General features: G+C 42.9%; 1 protein-coding gene across 5 annotated transcripts in view; it reads left to right on the top strand.

The window, feature by feature from the left end:
• Positions 1 to 13,407, top strand: part of PHF14 (PHD finger protein 14) — a 370,565-nt gene that overhangs the window by 200,800 nt on the left and 156,358 nt on the right. The window lies entirely within an intron of this gene.

The following is a 13,407-nucleotide window of genomic DNA, read 5'->3' as shown; positions in this document are numbered from 1 at the left end:
CTTGTCAATGCAGAAACAAGTGTTGCATTACAATGTCAAACTCCCTCTACTCCTGTGTTTACTAGAGAACATTTCTTGAAGAAGCACAGTGTTGTTTTTTCTTTAACCTTCATTATTTACTAAATTAATGATATAAAAGTATTTTTTTTAAAATCTAATTGTTTTTATAAAAATTGTATTTTATCTGCATGTATTATGAGGCAGATATTTAACCATTAGCCGCCTGGCCTATAGCCGTTTGGCGGCGGCAAAAATGCTTCACCATTCCGGGTGCACGCCATTTGGCGTGCTCCCGCACATGCGCAGTTCGCGCGGTTGCAGCGCAGCGGCGCGATCTGTCACCGGCCGTGTACCTCGGACACGGCCGATGACAGATCTGAGTACCGGCCCCCGTTGCCGGTGCCATGTGACCTGCTGTGACCAATCACAGCAGGTCACATGACAGTTGTATACAATGGATGGCTTCATTCATGCCATCCATTGTATACTAGTGCCTAGCTGTGAATGGTCACAGCAGGTCACATGCACATGTCATGTGATTAGCTGTGGCCAAATCACACCTAAGCAAAAAAAAAAAACAGAATGAATCGATTTCATTCTGGTAAATGCTTGCTTATAGCAAAGTAATTCTTTGCTATAAGCAAATTGTGTGAAAAAAAATAAATAAAAAATACTGATCACTTCCCCAAAGTAGTACAATGTTACTATGGTAACATTGTACCACTTTGGTCATAGTAAAATATGAAAAAAAATCTTTAAAAAATAAAAGAAAATGTAATAAAAAATTTAAAATAATAAAAAAATTTAAAAAAATATTTTTTTTTTCATACTGTCACCAGTCAGTGTCCCTGTTCACCGCCATGCCAGTTATATGATGACGCTGTACTGCACTGGTGACAGTATGTAAAAAAAAAATAGTGAAAATAATTTATTTAATTTTCCGCAAAATTATGACAAAAAAAATACAACTTCAAAAAACGCGCCATTCCTCTTATGAAGTACGTCGGACTGTCTACTCTGCAAAAAGGTGTAATTTGGGGGATATCTGTACTGTTCTGACATTCTTGGACCTCAAGAAATTAGATTGGCTGTCAGTACTTCAGGATTGATCAATATTCAGATCTATACCATAGTTTGTGAACTCTATAACTTTCCTACAAACTAAATAATACATCCTAATTTGGGTTATTTTCACCAAAAACATGTAGTAGAATACATCTCGGCCTAAATTTATGAAGATCACTTATTTATTTACAAACCTTTATAACAGAAACAAAGAAAAACGTGTTTTTTTTCAAAATTTTTGGTATTTTTTAGTTAATTTAGCTAAAAATAAAAACCCCAGCGGTGATTAAATACCACCAAAATAAAGCTCTAGTTGTGTGAAGAAAATGATAAAATTTTAGTTTGGGTACAATGTTGTATGACCGCGCAATTGTCATTCAAAGTGTGAGAGCGCTGAAACGTGAAAAATGGCCTGGGCAGGAAGGTGTTAAAATTGCCCGGTATTGAAATGGTTAAAGTGTATTTCCACTTTGGCAGCCAAATTGGGATAGGACCTACACTATAATTGTTACATGTCCCCATTCACATAGCATAACTTAAAAAAAAAAAATTTAAAACTTAAAGGTCACCTATTTTAATCCTCTAATCTGGACCCTCCAGCAAGGAAAAAGCCCACATAGTCCTTATGCTGTTACACAGTTAATATTTATGTTAATGTACATGAGAATTCCTATAGTTTATTCTTTGTACCATTTCCTATGGATATTTCTATAGTTATATGCTGCCATCCAGTGGCCTTATTTGGTAATGCACTTGTTTTTCATATTACCTCCCTGAGATCTGACACAATTCCTTTGCATATGAAGCTCCTCCCTTCTTTTTGAGTACAGCACTTCCTATGTCATGGAGGCAGCTAACAGTCCACATGTAACAGGGACACATGTACTCTGCATAGTACGGTACAGAAAGTATCATCTTTTGACCGCATAATACTGGAAACCATTCATTCTGCTGTATCCTGTTGTCACATGTACAGAATAAAGCAACTTCTGGATGAACACAGTATTGGTGAGTTCAGCTATCTGATAAGGATTGTCCACAGTGATTATATCTGTTTATACAGGCTAGGCATAGAGGTCTCACAAGGGATAAATTGCTATCACAACAATCTGAGTCAGAATAGTCCTCTTTGTTAGGGGGCTGGGCAGCTGGGTTTTCCATAATTAACCCCATCTGCATGATGCAGTCAGGTCTTCAGTATCAATTATAACAAGATTTGAACACTGTCTGTCCTAACAAACAAAGGTTTAGAACAGGGGTCTTCAAACTATGGCCCTCCAGGTTTTGAACTGCAAGTCCCATGAGGCCTTGAAGACTCTGACAGGCACAGGCAAGACTCTGAGGCAGAGGCATGATGGGACTTGTAGTACTTGAACAGTTGGAGGGCCATAGCTTGGAGACCCCTTGTTTAGAAGCTAGATTTCTTGCATTGTATGGTAATGAGGACAGACTTGGGACAGGCTCACTCTGACATTGTTGAAGAAAGCTTGTAGTCAGCCATGACACAAAATTTAGGTCTGTTGTGTGAACGGGAACACATAATAAACATATAGTTGGGTTTTCTCTAAGTTGACTGCAAACGTGGAAATATGCTTTAAGCCCCAATTCTGTTACTTTAGCTCTGTATAGAGGAAAACAGAAATCACACTTACTGATACCCTGCTCACTATAAAAACTGCAGTGTGTGATTTGATGCAGGCATCACTTTTCTGGGGCCCCTAATGATCATCCAGTCTGAACCCTAATCTCTCCTATCAGCAGCGATGATCAGGTGTTTAGTACCCAGGCATTTTATCATTCGTCCCACTGTTACGGGTGTCATGTAATGAGGTGGATCCTTACAAGGCTCTGAGGAAGGTACAGACTCGAGCAGTGAATGGTCTTTTTGGGAGCTGCTGGTAGTGCGACTCCAGCAGATAGCAGTAGTTGGAAATCATGGCTTCTCTAGAGGGTGGCTTAAGAAAAATGGAGAGAGCATAACAAGAGCTTTTGGTGACTTACTGAAAGGAATCAAAAATCTTCTCTCTTTCCTTATTACCTTGCCCAGTTTCCAACTGTTTGGCAGACATTATGGTGAGTGGTCCAAAAGGAAAAGGGAGTTCCGCCATCAAATACTATGACATTAGCAGCACTAGTCTCCTTTCCTCTGCTCACAGGACAGCAGGAGCCATTGGCTCCTGATGGCTGTCAATAAAATCTTGCGAGGAAGGAGCAGGTTGTGGACCAAGCCACACACTGCGTGTGTTTATGGGCTCACACAGCTCAGCCCAGGAGCGCTCTCGCACATGTGTCCCTGTAGAAAATCGCTTGCTATGGGGGCACATGGAGAAGAGGAGGGGTGGAAACTTTAGAAGCCGGGGGGGGGGGGTGACTTTAGAAGAGGAGATATGGGATTGCTCTGAGCATAATCATTGCACGGAGCAAGAATAAACCTCTTCCTTTTTTTTTTTTTTCTTTTTTTTTTTTTTTAGGAAAAAAAATGTCTTTACTATTTAATTAAGATAAAAATAGCGCAGCGCTCAAAAATATGAATCAGCAGTAAAAGGGATATTAACTATCAAACTAATAATATAATAATAAATAAAAGTTCACTATGAATGACAGTCTGTATGAATATAAGGTGCCATGCAACTGGTTAATATTCGGTGGTGGTGTTCCAAGAAATACAGTAAAATTACGCACTCACCAGATGCGTAATTCATATACGCATTAAGTATCACATCCAGGGTCTCCTCATCAAGTAGAGGTTTGGTCAGGGGCGTAGGTAATCCTAACTCAGGGTTATGGTCAAAATTGCTCGGTAGAGGTCCCTTTAAGGGATGGGTAGGCGAGGATGCCTGCTTACAGGGAACTCCCTCCTCTGGATATAGATGATAGGTGGATGACTGGATCACAAAGAACTGGCTCTGCAAATAAATGCTCCTCAGGGGAGTCAGGGAAGGGTGCCCATAGTGTAGTATTTAAAAAATAGTATGTATTGGTAAGACGAGTGTTTGCAAACAAGCAGTAAAAACAAAATAACAGCGTCAGAACTTCAGAGATGAACTAACCCTCCAGAGTCTAAGATGGCCACCAGGCCTCCATGTGGCGCCGGCGACATCCTGGCTCCTCCTAACGCGTTCTTCAGAGGAAGATACCATGTTGTTATTAGTTTGATGTTTAATATCCCTTTTATTGCTGATTCATATTTTTAAGCGCTGCACTATTTTTATCTTCTTTTAGTATTGTAAGGTTTTATGTTGGTTATCTTGAGTGTTCAGCTGCTGATTGGATAGCGCTCACTTTCACATTATTACTATTTAATACCATTTAATTATAGAGATTTTTAGATAACCTGCAAGATATCTATGTAAAAAAAGTAATAAAATAATAAGTAGTCTTGAGAGCATAGCAGAAGCTATTTCCTTTCACATTCTCTCTTTGTAATTGAAGGAGAGAAGTCAGGACTCTGGTTTGCTTATCTGTGTGTGTGTTAGCCCTGGTTCACACTGAATGCATCTTTGAAATCGCACTATTTCACTTGAAGTAGTGCGATTTCAAAGCTGCAGATCAGTGCGATTTGTACCTCCAATTCCTCTGTGGCTTGCAACTTCATTAACCTCCTCGGCGGTCTGATTCTTTCCGATTTTTTTGTGCTGAAAGCGGTACATTTTTGCATGGAAATATGTCGTTTTTTTATTGTAGGCTGTAATATTTAGGAATAACTCACTGAAATCTGTCTGAACAAGAGTCTAGTAAACATCCCGGGCAGGATAAAATTTGAAACACGAAATCATAAATTATAATTTAATAAATAATCATAAAAAATAATATAATAATAATAAATTAAATTCAATAATATAATCAAACCAAAAACACTGAAATTTGAAATACAGAGGCAAATTCGCACATCGCTGAGCAAAGTCGCAAAATCGTTTTCAGTGTCTGATGACGAATTTCCCCCACGAATCATTATCACTCAATTCTGCAAGTGGTTCTGATTTACTATCGCTGTTCTCTAGCCGGTCTAAAACCGATTTTGACCTAAAGGGACGCTTTTTGGATGCCATGGACTTTTCTAAGTTTCCAGGCAGAAAGAACAGTCAAAATGCAGGCAGGGGACAGGACAAAGCACTCGGGACAAAATGTATGTGAAATGCATTGAAACAGCAATGTTTTACTATGTAATAATCATATTAAAAAAATGTCAAATTTGCCGCCGGTTTCGACGCCCGTACGTCCCAACGTCACAAGGACCAGAACACGGAAGCCGGATGCCGGCATCGGCCGGAGGAGATGTCCGGGGACGCTGCAGGGGACACATCGCGGGAGCGAAGGACAAGGTAAGTGCTGCAGGGACCCCCTGAGCAACGCCGCATGGTAAGCCTGAGTGTAGCTCGGGGTTACCGCTTTTGGTACTGACATTTTACCCCGAGCTACACTCAGGAATACCGCCAGGGAGGTTAAACAGAAGTCAATGCAAGTTGCAATGAAATCGGAAAAAAGTAGCGCAGGGACTTTTTTTGAAATCTCTCTACTTCAAATCGCACTGATTAAGACAGTGCCTTAGAAATACATTAGATGTGACTTCAGGTGTGAATTGTAAATCGTATGTCGCACCTGAAATCGCAGTGGTGTGGACCGGGGCTTAATGCCAGTGTAATCTGTTAGGTTCATCCTACATTCCCTATAATCCAGCTGTAGACATTAGTGAGCAGCCGGGTATGCATCCCGAGTGGGGGGAGGGGTGTTGCAGCCATCAGATGACACAGTTTTATGTAAAGAACAGACTTTGGGGTCCTCCACTTACACAGGCGGACTCTCACTCTGGCAAAAACAGCTGAATTAAACGTCTAATGCCTATGGAACCCTTACCCAATGGCATGTTTAAAGCTGAAGTTCAGCCAATCGGCTACATACATAAATGGAATGCATATATGGGAGCGGTTTTTCTGTTTATCCATTCCTAATGATTTACAGAGCTGCAACCTGCTGATTGGACAGTGAATGCATCACCGGGTTGATGAGGTAATCTCTCTGCTCTCTCCTTTTGACAGCTTATTATTTACACATTGAATGCAGCACACCTTTCCTGCCCCTTCCTCTCAATTAGCTCTTCTGTACAGTGTCATGATTTATTATTGCATCCATGCATTTATTTGTCGTTTTTGTATCTTTCAGATTTCTTTTTGCAGAATAAATTGAATTTGTGTATGTGGCTTCCAATAAGAGACTCCCTTTTTTTGCTAGCATTTTTCCATGACTAAGGGCTCATGTACACTGCAGCTGATAAACTCACGTTTAGGAGCTGTTCAGCATTTTTTTCAGCAGCCCCTGGACTCTCCCTAATGTTTTCCTATGTGTCCATGTACACATCTTCGTTTACAGTTTACAGACATTTGAGTTTACAGTCGTTTTTTTTTGAATGCAGAAAACTTGCGATCAGCAGTCGATTTTATCAGTGTTTCAAGCGCAAACTGCGTTTACAAGCATTTGTGTTTGAATTTTTTTTTTCAACTCTTCCAGTTCCCAGTGCTGTCCAGAGCCTTTTTCCATCATGAAAAATGCATGGAAAGCATTTTCAAGGTACTCAAAACACAACACATGTTCCTACCAAGCTTTTCACCAGTTGTAATGACCACTTCACACCTCAGACCTCTCCCACCCTTGGAAACAAAAGATATGTTAATGACCATTCACACCTAAAATTCCTCATGAAGACCCCCTGCCAGGTGGCCTTAATGACTCCCTCCACCAGACACCTTTCCCACCATTGGAAACAAAAGAAATGTTAATGAGCAACTCACGCGGAAGCTAATCTGAACACCTAATGCTGTCTCTGCTTCTACTCTCTGTATTTCTCAGAAACAGTCTGAAATAGTTCATAATGTACCACTTTTCAGTGCATTCTGGGCTTTTGGGAGGTTCTCCTGTGCTTATCTTTAAAAAACGTTTCTAAACGCGCATAAACGCATTATGCAAATGCAGCTAAACAGATGTTTTTTAGCCTACATTTTCCAGCAGTCAGTTTCCATCGTTCAGAAGTGTCTCATGTACATGGGGCCTAACGCTGCCTGCTGTGCATTGCTAGTCTCCGCATCGTACAAATGTCAGGCAAGGGATCCTATGGCTGGTATGATGCAGCTCCATTGTAAATGCACAAGAATTGCATCACCACTAGTCTCCTTATGGCCAAAGGAAAACAATGTCAGTGATGGAAGAGGCTTCTGTGGTTATGGTGCCAGTGGCTGTAAAACGCAGAGCTGTTTTTGCTGGAACTAGGTAAACACAGAGGTATGTTTACCAAAATGTGCAAGTATGCAATGTATATTTGGACCTTATGCAAGTGCTTCCACCACACGTCTACCTCTAGATATGCTTTGGAGTGGCATTATCTGCATTACGGTAGAAAAACCTTCTGTGATCAATCCCACAAATCCCAGCCCCATTCTACAGTTCCCATTTGGTCGCGTTCACCACCTGCTCAGGAAGGGTAACCATGCCAAGTGGGTTGGGGCCAGAGTTCCCGGTCTATCTGGCCACAATTCTCGAGTAGCTGAAGGTTGAGGTTCTTGAACTGGCTGGCAACAAGAAAACCCGCATCATCCCCAACGCCTGCAGCTGGCTGTTTGCAGTGATGAGGAGCTCAACACGCTGCTTGGTGGCATCACCAACACCCAGGGAGGAGTTCTGCCTGACATCCAGGGCCATGCTGTTGCCCAAGAAGACCAAGAGCGACACGCCTGCCAAGTAAACTGGATGCATTAGTTTTATAATCCTTACCCAACCTGATGGTCCCTTTCATCCATCGAATTTCAGTTTTTTTTTTTATCATGGAGATTCAGCATCATGTGGGCTTTACATGGGAAAGTCTGTATGTAATATGTTCTGCCTAGGAACGCTCATTTCTGCAGATTGACCTCTGTGATTTATTTATTTCAGGTACTTGTATAACGCCATCAATTTACGCAGCGCTTTACACATATATATTCACATCAGTCCCTAACCCTCAAGGGGCGTACAATCTAAGGCCCCTAACTCACATTCATACATACACATACTAGGGACAATTTAGACAGGAGCAAATTAACCTACCAGCATGTCTTTGGAGTGTGGGAGGAAACCCACACAGGCACAGGGAGAACATGCAAACTCCAGGCAGGTGGTGCCGTGGTTGGGATTTGAACCGGTTACCCTAGGACTGCCAGGCACAAGTGCTAACCACTTAGCCACTGTGCTGCCCATGTGCTTTACACATTTGCACAAGTCCTCCCAACAGCCAGGTTTGTGTTTGCATCACGGCTGAGGACTCTTGAGAGGAGTACTGAGGCAGGGTGCTGTGATGTTTTCAGGAAGCTACGTACAGCACCCTGTTGGCCTCTCTCACAAACCACGATCTGCCATTGGCTCCTGCTACTGTCAATAATAGCCTGGGAGGTGGGAGCAGGGGGGTGGAGCTCGAACCATACTCTGTCAACAGACACAGAGCCAGGCTTGGGATCGAGCCTGCACAAGTGCCCCTATAATGAGCAGTTTGCTATGGGGGGGCACTCGTAAAGTAGGAGGAGCCAGGAGGGACAGTTAGGAACCCCAAAAGAAGAGGATTGGAGCTGCTGTTTGGAAAATCATTACATTGATCATCAAATCAATCCATTGAATCATCATGAAATCATCCATTGAATTTCAGTTATTTTAATCATGGAGGTTCAGCATCATGTGGGCTTTACATGGGAATGTCTGCATGTAATATGTTCTGCCTAGGAACGCTCATTTCTGCAGATTGACCTCTGTGATGTGCTTTACATATTTGCACAAGTCCTCCCAACAGCCAGGTTTGTGTTTGCATCACGGCTGAGGACTTTTGAGAGGAGTACTGAGGCAGGGTGCTGTGATGTTTTCAGGAAGATATGTACAGCACCCTACTGGCCTCTCTCACAAACCATGATCTGCCTGCGTTGCATAGAGAAGTACAGAAAACCAGTGATTTCTCTGGGTCTAAAATAAAATGTATTATTTGAAAATGTTAGCTGCTGCATATAATAGCATCCACCAGACTATGTAGATTATTTTAAAACTGTGCATACTATACTGCTGATGTTCCTTCTTAACTCTTCCATAGATTGCACCATACAAGATGGCCTCTCTCAGCTTCCATCTTAACTTAGATCAGACCAGAGTGGTTCTCCTCTTCCTTTGTCTTTAGGACACGTTTAATTGACCAGTTGCTCTTTAGAACAACCAAGACGCACGTTTCTCTGCTCATTGAGAAAGTTTGATTTTTGAAGTGTTAGAATATTCCATATAAATGCCTTGTCACACTTGTCCTAATAAAGGAACGTCCCTCTCTCTCCAACTTGTGCTGGAGATGACGGCTGTGCGCGCTGGAGTCCACTGACAAGTGACAGCCTCCTAAGGGAGTCAACAGCGCTTTGTTATCCTCAGACAGGAATGGAAACCGCTTCTTATGCCTCCTGCTTTGCGAGTTCCCGCAGTTTCTTTAATAGCCGTGTTATATTAAAGATGTTATTCAAAATCGCATTTAATCAAGAGCAATAAGCAGAGACTGTTATGAATGCAGAAAGCATAGTTATTAATCGCCCACAATGTGCGCGTTAGCTTGGCAGAATCTATGTTATGGGGAACGTTGAGATGCTTCTAGATCAGTGGTTCTCAACCTTCCTAATGGCGCGACCCTTTAATACAGTTCCTCATGTTGTGGAGACCCCCAACCATAAAATTATTTACCCAGTAATTATAATTCATGAAGTGTCGTTTTACCTCCAATACTGCTGCTTTCTACACAGTAGCTGCTTTTAACAGAGTAGCTGCTTTCTACACAGTAGCTGCTCTTTACACATCGGAAATATGTGTTTTCTGATGGTCTTAGGCGACCCCTGTGAAAGGGTCGTTCGACCCCCAGGTTGAGAACCACTGTTCTAGATGGTATTTTGCAAATTTTGTATTATAAAAGAAAAAAAATTTTTTTTTCTTTTTTTTTGTCTTTATTTACTATACCACCCCCACCTTTTTTTCAGATATACAAATAGTAAAACAACTTAAGTTGCGACGAGTTATTGCAGTTGTCTGTTTAGGATAATGTGTTGGCTAATTGGCTTTCTCTTTGCTCAAAATAATACATAGCGCTTTATTTCAGATATTCCCTTTATTGTGTGATAGAACAACAGAGGCTTGTAATAAAAGAGTTCTGAGGGAATTGGTTGTGTTTTTGGGAATCCTTAAAGTAGCTCTAAACCCAACTACTAAAATTTCATTTTATGGCACTGTACACTTTCAAATATGTTTGTTGTTTTATCGAGGTATTAGTGTAGTTCTAAATCTCTCTGTTTGCCTTACCATGTAATAGTGGTGTCACGGCTGTAGTTTGTCGTGTCATGGCTGATCTGTTTGCCTAAGTCCATATATTCTTTCACCTAGCTTGGGACAAGGTAAAATGGCAGGCATGTTCCGAGCCATGAAGCCCCAATGTTGCATCACAAATGTGGGAGGTCTAATGTGATGAAAGACTGCATGGTGATCTCTCTGTTAATTGTTCTGCTTGTTTGTGTGTTTTATATCTAATTTATTATTATTATACAGTATTTATAAAGCGCCAATAGTTCGCTCAGCGCTGTACATTACAAAGGGGGACAAAACATGTGACAGAACAATACCAATACAATGCAAAACATGAGGGGATCGAGGGCCCTGCTCTTTCGAGCTTACAATCTAGGAGGGAGGGGATGGTGGTACAGGAGGAGATAGCTGTGGGGGATGGGGTGGTAGGAAGAGTGGAGGAGGTCAGCAAGTTAGCAGGGGGTGGGGTAGGCTTCCCTGAAGAGATGGGTTTTCAGGGTGCGCCTAAAGGAGAGGAGAGTAGGTGATAATCTGATGGGTTGGGGCAGGGAGTTCCAGAGGATGGGTGACACCCTGGAGAAGTCCTGGAGGCGGGCATGGGAGGAAGAGACCAGGGAACTAGAGAGAAGGAGGTCTTGTGAGGAGCGGAGTGTGCGTGTTGGGCGGTACTTGGATATTAGGTCAGTGATGTAGTTCGGGGCAGTATGGTGGACGGCTTTGTACGTCAGTGTTAGGATTTTGAATTTGATCCATTGCGCAATCGGAAGCCAGTGGAGGGATTGGCAGAGGGGGGTGGCGGAGATGGAGCGGTTGGAAAGGTGAATGAGTCTGGCAGCCGTATTCAGGATCGACCCCGCAAATGTTTACCGTTTACTGTTTAGCTCTCACCTGCAGACCACTAGACTGAGAGACCCACAGATTGCAGGTTATGTAGTTTCTTCACAAAAAAATGTTAGTGTCTGAACCTATGAGGTGGGGGAGAGCCGCTGCTCTCATGCACAGTTTTGGATCGAGATGAATACTGAAGGGTTTTTTTTACCTTTTTTTTTTTTTTCACCTTAATGCAGTGAATGTGTTTAAAGTGGTAGTAAAGGCAGTTTTTTTATTTAATTCAGGTACTTACCGTATTTTTCGCTCCATAAGACACACTTTTTTCCCCCCAAAAAAGGGGGGAAAATGTCAGTGCGTCTTATGGAGCGAATGTAAAGCGGCGGGTCCGGTATTTCTGCCGCCACCATGTCGGAATATCGGGCCGGCCACTCAGCTCTTCTCTCCTGCAGGACCTTACCTGTTCCTCGCTCCAGCGCTGCAGTCTTCCCGCGGCAGCTTCTGTGACAGCCGGGTGCCCACTGCATATGTGCGAGAAGCGCTGCGCTTTGTGAGCGGTCCGGCGTCTTCTGGGACACGACAGGTCCCAGAAGGCTCCGGGCCATTCACAAAGCGCAGCGCTTCTCGCACATGCGCAGTGGGCACCCGGCTGTCACAGAAGCTGCCGCGGGAAGAAGAAAGGAAGGACAACTCCGCGGAAGTGGGAGCGGGTACCTGTCAAATTCAGGTACCTGCTCCCCCTCCCTCCCCAAAGGTCCGCAGTCTCTGGTAATCTCCTTTACTGTCTGCAGTCTCTGGTCATCTGTACTACAGTTGTGACCAAAATTATTCAACCCCCAATGCTGTAAAGGGGTTTAGGGACTATAGTGTACATTTGGAATTGTATTCAGAATCAAATCCTACAAGGACGTTGTAACTACCCAAATGCAACTAAAATGACATCAATTGTTTATGTAATACAGTAGTAAATGGTTCTTATGTGGTTTCTTCATTGCCACAATTATTCAACCCCTTAAAGACTACCACTCTGAAGAACAGAGGTTCATACAGGTGCTTTCCATCAGGTATTGAAAACACCTGTGGATGTCACCGAGCAGCAATCAAGCATAATAAGCACCAATTAGGCAGCTTTAAAATGACTGTGATACTCAGCTCCTTCTAGACATTTACTGGTGTGGTTACAAACATGGTGAAGGCAAGAGAATGGTCCAGGAAGACAAGAGAAGAGGTGATTTCTCTTCACAGGAAGGGCAATGGCTATAAGAAGATTGCAAAGATGTTAAACATACCAAGAGACACCTTAGGAAGCATCATTCGCAAATTCAAGGCAAAGGGCACTGTTGAAACGCTACCTGGTCGTGGCAGAAAGAAGATGCTGACTTCGACTGCTGTGCGCTACCTGAAGCGTAGAGTGGAGAGAAGTCCCCGTGTGACTGCTGAGGAACTGAGAAAAGATTTGTCAGATGTGGGTACAGAAGTTTCAGCCCAGACAATAAGACGCACACTGCGTAATGAAGGCCTCCGTGCCAGAACTCCCAGGCGTACCCCCTTGCTGTCTCCAAAGAATAAGAAGAGTCGACTGCAGTATGCCAAAAGCCATGTGGACAAACCACAAAAGTTGTGGGATAGTGTTCTGTGGACTGATGAAACAAAATTAGAACTGTTTGGGCCCATGGATCAACGCTATGTTTGGAGGAGGAAGAACAAGGCCTATGATGAAAAGAACACCTTGCCTACTGTGAAGCATGGTGGAGGGTCAATCATGCTTTGGGGCTGTTTTGCTTCTGCAGGTACAGGGAAGCTTCAGCGTGTGCAAGGTACCATGAATTCTCTTCAGTACCAGGAGATATTGGATGGAAACGTGATGCAGTCCGTCACACACCTGAGGCTTGGGAGACGTTGGACCTTTCAACAGGACAATGATCCCAAGCATACCTCCAAGTCCACTAGAGCATGGTTGCAGAGGAAAGGCTGGAACATTTTGGAGTGGCCATCGCAGTCACCAGACTTAAATCCGATTGAGAACCTCTGGTGGGACTTAAAGAAAGCAGTTGCAGTGCGCAAGCCTAAGAATGTGACTGAACTGGAGGCCTTTGCCCATGAAGAATGGGCGAAGATACCCGTAGATCGCTGCAAGACACTTGTGTCAAGCTATGCTTCACGTTTAAAAGCTGTTATAAC

The sequence above is a fragment of the Staurois parvus genome, unplaced genomic scaffold (assembly GCF_062004578.1).
Source record: "Staurois parvus isolate SC_StPar_1 unplaced genomic scaffold, SC_StPar_1.0 ptg000779l, whole genome shotgun sequence".
In the NCBI taxonomy this organism is placed as follows: domain Eukaryota; kingdom Metazoa; phylum Chordata; class Amphibia; order Anura; family Ranidae; genus Staurois; species Staurois parvus.
This window is presented reverse-complemented; position numbering and strand designations above follow the sequence as displayed.